The following is a 7230-nucleotide window of genomic DNA, read 5'->3' on the forward strand; positions in this document are numbered from 1 at the left end:
GGAATTCTAGAAACTGCAGCCTGTGTAAGTTTGACATCAATCTAAAACAAAACTGGCTGTCTAAATAAAAAACAATCTAAAACAAAATAGATGGCTTGTGTCTCCTTAGTAAAGGAAAGCTGTGGTCACGAAAACCGTGGTCACAAAAAGCCAATATGAATTCACTAAAAATAAAGTATATATACACATACATGCAAACATATAAGTCTATATTAGATAACTACAAAAAAGTGTGTTTCCTTTTTCATTCATTTGTTATATTGGGAAAACAGGAATAAGTAGCAAATCTAAGATTTCATTATGAATTGGGTCCAACTCTTCCCTGGACAGGAAATTCCTTTACAGAGTCACCAAGAACATGTCATCCAGCTTGTCCTTAAGAAAAACCAGTGAATGGGAACCCACTATTCCTGAGACTGCTCATTCCACTTTGAAAGTAAATTGGGCAAGTGCAGCCAAGATGGAGGAAACACAGCAGGGAGTTTCCCCATGAAATTCATCCAAATAGAACTAAAACATTATCTAAAATCTAGATAAGGAAATTTTTTTAAGTCCCATTTTTCTATCCCTTTTCAGTAGCAGGAGACAAAGAGGACTCTCTTCATTGAGAACAGATACTTCTACCCTTAAATTACTCCCCTCCCCACCACTCCCTTTCTTATTCCCCTTCTACTTCTCATTAAAGCAAGATAGATTCTATACCCCAATGAATCAGGCTGTTCTTCTCTCTCTGATCCAATTCCAATTAGAGTAAGGTTCAAGTAATACTTGTCACCACCCTCATCCTTCCCTCCATAGTAATAGTATTACCTACCTCCTGTGCCATGTTAGATGATATAATTTACCCCATTTCCACTTCTCTTGTCCCATTTCTCTTAGTACAATCTTCTTTATCACTTCTAGTTTTTTAAAAATATTCTAAATAGCTTACTACAACAATCCCTGTCTATATATATATATATGTATATATACATATATATATATATTATGATGATCATTTAAAGAGTTACAGATATCTTTCCATAAAGGAATATAAAAAATTTGACCATATTGAAGCCCTTAAATGTTTTCTCTTATTTACTTTTTTATGCTCTTGAATTTTGTATCTAAACATCAAATTTTCTGTTAGGTGTTTTTTTTCAGGAATATGTGGAAACCTTCTATTTTATTAAATAGCCTTACTTTCCCCTGAAATAGTCTATTTTGATGGGTAGGTTATTATCCTTTCCCTGGGTCAATTCTCATTTTCCAGGAATTATTTTCTTCAGAAATTTTTTTCACTACTTTTTTCTTTTTGCCAATTCTGATTTTTTAAAAGAATTGGCTTCTTTCTCAAATATTTTGTGCCTCCATTACCACAATCTTGAATTTCTTTTCATTATGTTCTTGGATTTTTCTCATTAATTTTCTCAGTTTTCTGTTTTCTGGTCTTATTTTATTTTTAAAATACAATTTTTGTTTCTTTTTAAAATCTTTCTTTAGCTCTTTTAGGAGCTATTGTTGGATTTCTGTCCAATCTCCACTTTTCTTGGAGGCTTTTTGTAGTCATTGTCTTTTTCTGAATTTGTATCTTGAACTTCTCTGTCACCTTAGTAGTTATATTTATGATTGGATTCTTTTGGTTTGCTCATTTTTTAGCATATTTCTTGACTGTACCTTAGATAAGAGTTGGGCACAATCACCAGTTTTTGAGTTAATACTCAAATAATACAGTTTGCTAAGAAAAATACAACTTGGAGGGTATTAAATTTGCTGACAGGCCACTTTGACTTTAAGCCTGTAACCCAAAAGTTTCTACCAAGCCCACCACACCCTTCTGCATGTAAGCATAAGACAATCAGGAGGTGGAGGTCTGCCTTTGAGGTATCTTATAATACAGAAGGTGGAGGTCTGCCCTTGGGGTACCTGCTAGGTGCAATGACTATATCAGTCTTGGGGCTGCTGACTCCTAACATTAATAGGAAATTGTCAGCAAAAACAATTAACCTCTGACCTTTTATTGAGAGAACTTAGAAAGGTCAGTCTTATAACTGATATTAGTTACCTCACATAGTGATGATTTCTGTACTTTCTAGCTTACTCTGCACTTGCAGCATTAATTAAGAACTGCCCATGCGAAAGATTTATTTTCACCCCACTTTAATTTTCATTGTATTTTCTCTCTTTAATATGGTACTATGTCATCAGATTTTCCTAAGACTTGGGGTCTTTAGTCTTGATCTTGACCACAGTCACCCTGCTTCCAGTAAACCTATTATTTTCTTGGAGACTGTATTGGTGTGATGATTTTTCACCACAAAATGCGAATTAAAACAACTCTGAGGTACCCACTACACATCTGTTAGATTAGCAAATATGAAGTAAAGGAAAATAATAAATAATGTAGAGAGTGGCATAATTGGGACACTAATGTCTTGCTGGGGGAGTTGCAAACTGATCCAACCATTCTGCAGGGCAATTTGGAATTATGCCCAGTAAGACCACTACTAGGTCTGAAATCCAAAGAGACTTAAAAAAATGGGAAAGGACATGGTTGTACAAAAATAGTTAAAGCTGCCCTTTTTGTGGTGGCAAAGAAATGGAAACTAAAGGGACATCCCTCAATTTGGGAATGGCTGAACAAATTGTGGCATATGATGGTGACAGAATACTATTGTGCTCTGACATAAACAGGAGGATGATCTCACAAAGAGTTGGAAAGTCCTACATTAATTGATGCACTGAAATGAACAGAACCAGGAAAACATTATAAACAGTAACAGCAATAGTGTGGAATGATCAAATTTGATAGACTTAGCTGCTCTCAGTGATACAATGATTCAGACAGCATTTTAGATAGGTAGCCACAAACACAGAAAAGATGTAGGATGACAGGGGATGGAAGAAATAAGTCAGGGGGTTTTGAGGATAAGCCTGAAATATGTTTCTTTGCAGGCAGTAGGGAAGGAGTCAGCAGACAGAGACTGAGAATAAGTCAGAGTGTGGGGACAGATTCCAGTTCCATTGCCATGTGGACCATTTCAACTATTTCAGATCCTGAGCTCTGTGGCTCTCAGGCTCAGTAAGAATTCCATTATCTGCTTGTTTTCTTATTGGTGGTTTGGAAAGTGAAGCCTGACTTCAGATCTATCCTCAAATGCATTTTCTCTCTTTTCTTTCCTGTCCAATTTGGATTTCTTTTTTTTTAAATTTAATTTTATTTTATTTTATTTTTTTGGTTACAATACTCACTTTATTTCCCTCCCTCCTCTCCACCCACACTTCCCACAGCCAAGGCGCAATTTCATTGGCTATTACTTGTGTCCTTGATCAGAACCTATTTCAATAATGTTGTTTGCACTAGGATGTTCATTTAGAGTCTACATCCCCAACCATATCCCTTTGACCCATGGATTCAAGCAGTTGATTTTCTCTAGTGTTTTTACTCCCACAGTGTTTCCTCTGCATGTGGATAGTGCTTTTTCTCATCCAAATTGGATTTCTGAATCTAAAACAAGGCTTACTTTGTGCATATTTCCCCCATACTTTTGTCACTTCTGTCATCCATGGTTGTGAATCTATTTTTTTTAATGTCCCCAGGATATGGTCAGGAGTTGAATCAAAGGGATGTTAATAGTAGAAATTTCTGGGGCAACAAGGAAGGTGTTGGGTTCTTATGACTTCAACAGGAGCTCCTATTACAATTTTCCAAGTTAAAGAAATCCAGGGTACACCTGCGCATCCCTGCTCAACCTAGGTAACTTCCTTTTCAATTGCAAAGATTTTTATTAGTCTTTGACTCATCCTCATTTGCTAACATATGTAGGCAGAAGGTGATGTTGAATGCAAATATTCCATAACCTTGGGAAAGGGTTCAAGCCTCTTATTTGAGCACAATTGCTTAGTGATTATTTCCAAACAAAAGTCAGTGAGGATTTACAGGAAACACTAATCCCTGGAGAAATGAATATATTTATAGATGGGTTCCCATAATATATGGAAAAAGAAGAAATGGTTATCCAATTTTGATGGTGATAAAGCAGTCTTAATAGATAAAGGCCATCTCCAAAGCACTTGATCATCTATGAGCTATATGATCTAAATCAGACTGAAAATACTGGGAGACTGAGAAAGAAACATATATACTGACTCAAAGTGCTCATGGGGTTCATATATTTGGAAACATTTGGAGGGAGAGAGGAATGATTTCCAATAAGGGGAAAGAGTTAGCACATATTGAACTGCTGAAGAAAATACTTGAGAAATGTTAAGAGTCAGAACATTTGGCTGTGATCCATATAAATGGACATGAAAAAAGGTAACTCCTTTGAAGCTAGAGGAAATAGATTAACAGATAAAGAGGCTAGGAGAGATGGAATTGAGAAAGAAGATGAAGTCAGTGCTGCTGCTCATACCCACCTTGCCTGAAGACATAGGAAAGCCAGTCTTTTTTTTTTAATTTTTAGTTTTTACATTTTTAGCTTTTACATTTTATTTTATTTTTAAATTTTTTTATTGATTAACTTAAAATATTTTTCCATGGTTACATAATTCATATTCTTTCCCTCCCCTTCTACCCTCCCCACTCCCTGAGGCAGCAAGCAATTTCACTGGGTTTTACATGTATTGTTGTTTACAATCTATTTCCATATAATTACTATTAATCAACATCCCCAGTCATATACCCATCAAACCATGTGATCAATAATATGTTTTTCTTCTGTGTTTCTACTCCCACAGTTCTCTCTCTGGATGTGGACAGGGTTCTTTCTCATAAGTCCCTCAGAATTGTCCTGGATCATTCCATGGCGGTTGGTAGAGAAATCCATTACTTTCAATTGTGCTACAGTGTATCAGTCTCTGTGTACAATATTCTTTTTGTTCTGCTCCTTTCACTCTGTATCAATTCCTAGAGGTCTTTCTAGTTCACATGGAATTTCTCAAGTTCATCATTCCTTTCAGCACAATTCTTTCTCTGTTTTTGGTCTGGCTGCCTTTGGAATCAGTACCATATTTGTGTCATAAAAGGAATTTGGTAAAACTCCTTCTGGGGATTATGTCTTAGGGAGTTCCTTGATGGCTTGTTCAATTTCTTTTTCTGAGATGGGATTGTTTGAGTATTCTATTTCCTCTTTCATTAATCTAGGAAGCTTATATTTTTGTAAATATTTACCCATTTCACTTAGATTGTCATATTTATTGCCATAAAGTGGGCAAAATATTTCTTAATAATTACCTTAATTTCCTCCTCATTAGAGATGAGGTCACCCTTTTCATCTTTGATACTGTTAATTTGATTTTCATCTTTTTTAGTTAGATTAACCAGTACTTTATTTCATTTGTTTTTTTTTCAAAGTACCAACTCCTGATTTTATTTATTAATTCAATAGTTATTTCACTTTTAATTTTATTCTTTAATTTTTAGGATTTCCAATTTGGTTTTTATATGAGGATTTTAAATTTGTTCTCTTTCTAGTTTTTTAAGTTGCATGCCCAATTCATTGATCTTTTCCCTCTCTGATTTATTGATATATTCTCTCAGGGATATAAATTTCCCCCTAAGAACTTCTTTAGTTGCATCTCATAGATTTTGATATGTTGTTTCCTCATTGTCATTCGCTTCAATGAAATCAGTAACTGCTTCTCTGATTTGTTCTTTTACCTCCCATTTTTGAAGTATTTGTTTATTTAATTTCCAATGAATTTTTTATTTGCCTCCCTATGTACCCTACTAATTATTATTTTTAATGCATTTTGATCTTTAAAAGGCTGCATTCATTATTTTTGCTTTTTTGAATTTGTTTGCAATGTTTTTATGCCCTAGTTCATGGTCAATCTTTGTATGTGTGCCATGTGCTGCTGAAATGAAGGTATATTCCTTTTTATCCCTATTTATTTTTCTCCAGATATGTATTAGCTCTATTTTTTCTAAATTTCATGCATTTCCCTTCTTATTTATTTTTGGTTTGATTTAGCTACTTCTGATAGGAGAATGTTGAGGTCCCTAATAGTATGGTTTTACTATCCATTTCCTCCTTTAGCTCTTTTAATTTCTCCTTTAGAAATCTAAATTCTATACCATTTGCTATTTCATCAAGATATCTTCCTTATCTCTCTTTTTTTAACATTATTTTATTTGGTCATTTCCAAACATTATTCATTGGAAACAAAAATCATTTTCTTTTCCTCCCTCCCCCCCCCCACTGCTCCCATAGCCGACACATGATTCCACTGGGTATCACATGTGAACCCATTTCCGTGTTGTTGGTATTTGCACTAGAGTGTTTATTTAGAGTCTCTCCTCAGTCATTTCCTCTCAGCCCCTGTAGTCAAGCAGTTGCTTTTCATCAGTGTTTTTACTCCCACAGTTTATTCTCTGCTTGTGGATAGTGTTTTTTAGACCCCTGCAGATTTTTCAGAGACACTGCATTGTCCGTAATGGAGAAGTCCATTACCTTTGATTGTACCACAGTGTATAATTGTATAATGTACCACATTATTGTACCACAGTGTATAATGTATAAAGTCTCTGTATATAATGATTTCCTGGTTCTGCTCCTTTCGCTCTGCATCACTTCCTGAAGGTTGTTCCAGACTCCATGGAATTCTTCCACTTTTTTATTCCTTTGAGCACAATAATATTCCATCACCAACATATACCACAATTTGTTCAGCCATTCCCCAATTGAAGGGCATCCCCTCATTTTCCAATTTTTGGCCACCAAAAAGAGCGCAGCTATGAATATTCTTGTACAAGTTTTTTTCCTTATTATCTCTTTGGGGTAAAAACCCAGCAGTGCTATGGCTGGATCAAAGGGCAGACAGCCTTTTATCAACCTTTGGGCATAGTTCCAAATTGCCCTCCAGAATGGTTGGATCAATTCACAACTCCACCAGCAATGAATTAGTGTCCCTACTTTGCCACATCCCCTCCAGCATTCATTACTTTCCTTTGCTGTCATGTTAGCCAATCTGCTTGGTGTGAGGTGATACCTCAGAGTTGTTTCGATTTGCATCTCTCTGATAAGAGATGTAGAGCACTTTTTAGTTTTGATTTCTTTGGCTGAGAACTGCCTGTTCATGTCCCTTGACCATTTATGAATTGGAGAATGGCTTGATTTTTTATACAATTGATTTAGCTCTTTGTAAATTTGAGTAATTAAACCTTTGTCAGAGGTTTTTATGAAGATTGCTTCCCAATTTGTTGCTTTCCTTCTGATTTTAGTTACATTGGTTTTGTTTGTACAAAAA

Source organism: Monodelphis domestica, chromosome 4, assembly GCF_027887165.1.
Source record: "Monodelphis domestica isolate mMonDom1 chromosome 4, mMonDom1.pri, whole genome shotgun sequence".
Lineage (NCBI taxonomy): Eukaryota > Metazoa > Chordata > Mammalia > Didelphimorphia > Didelphidae > Monodelphis > Monodelphis domestica.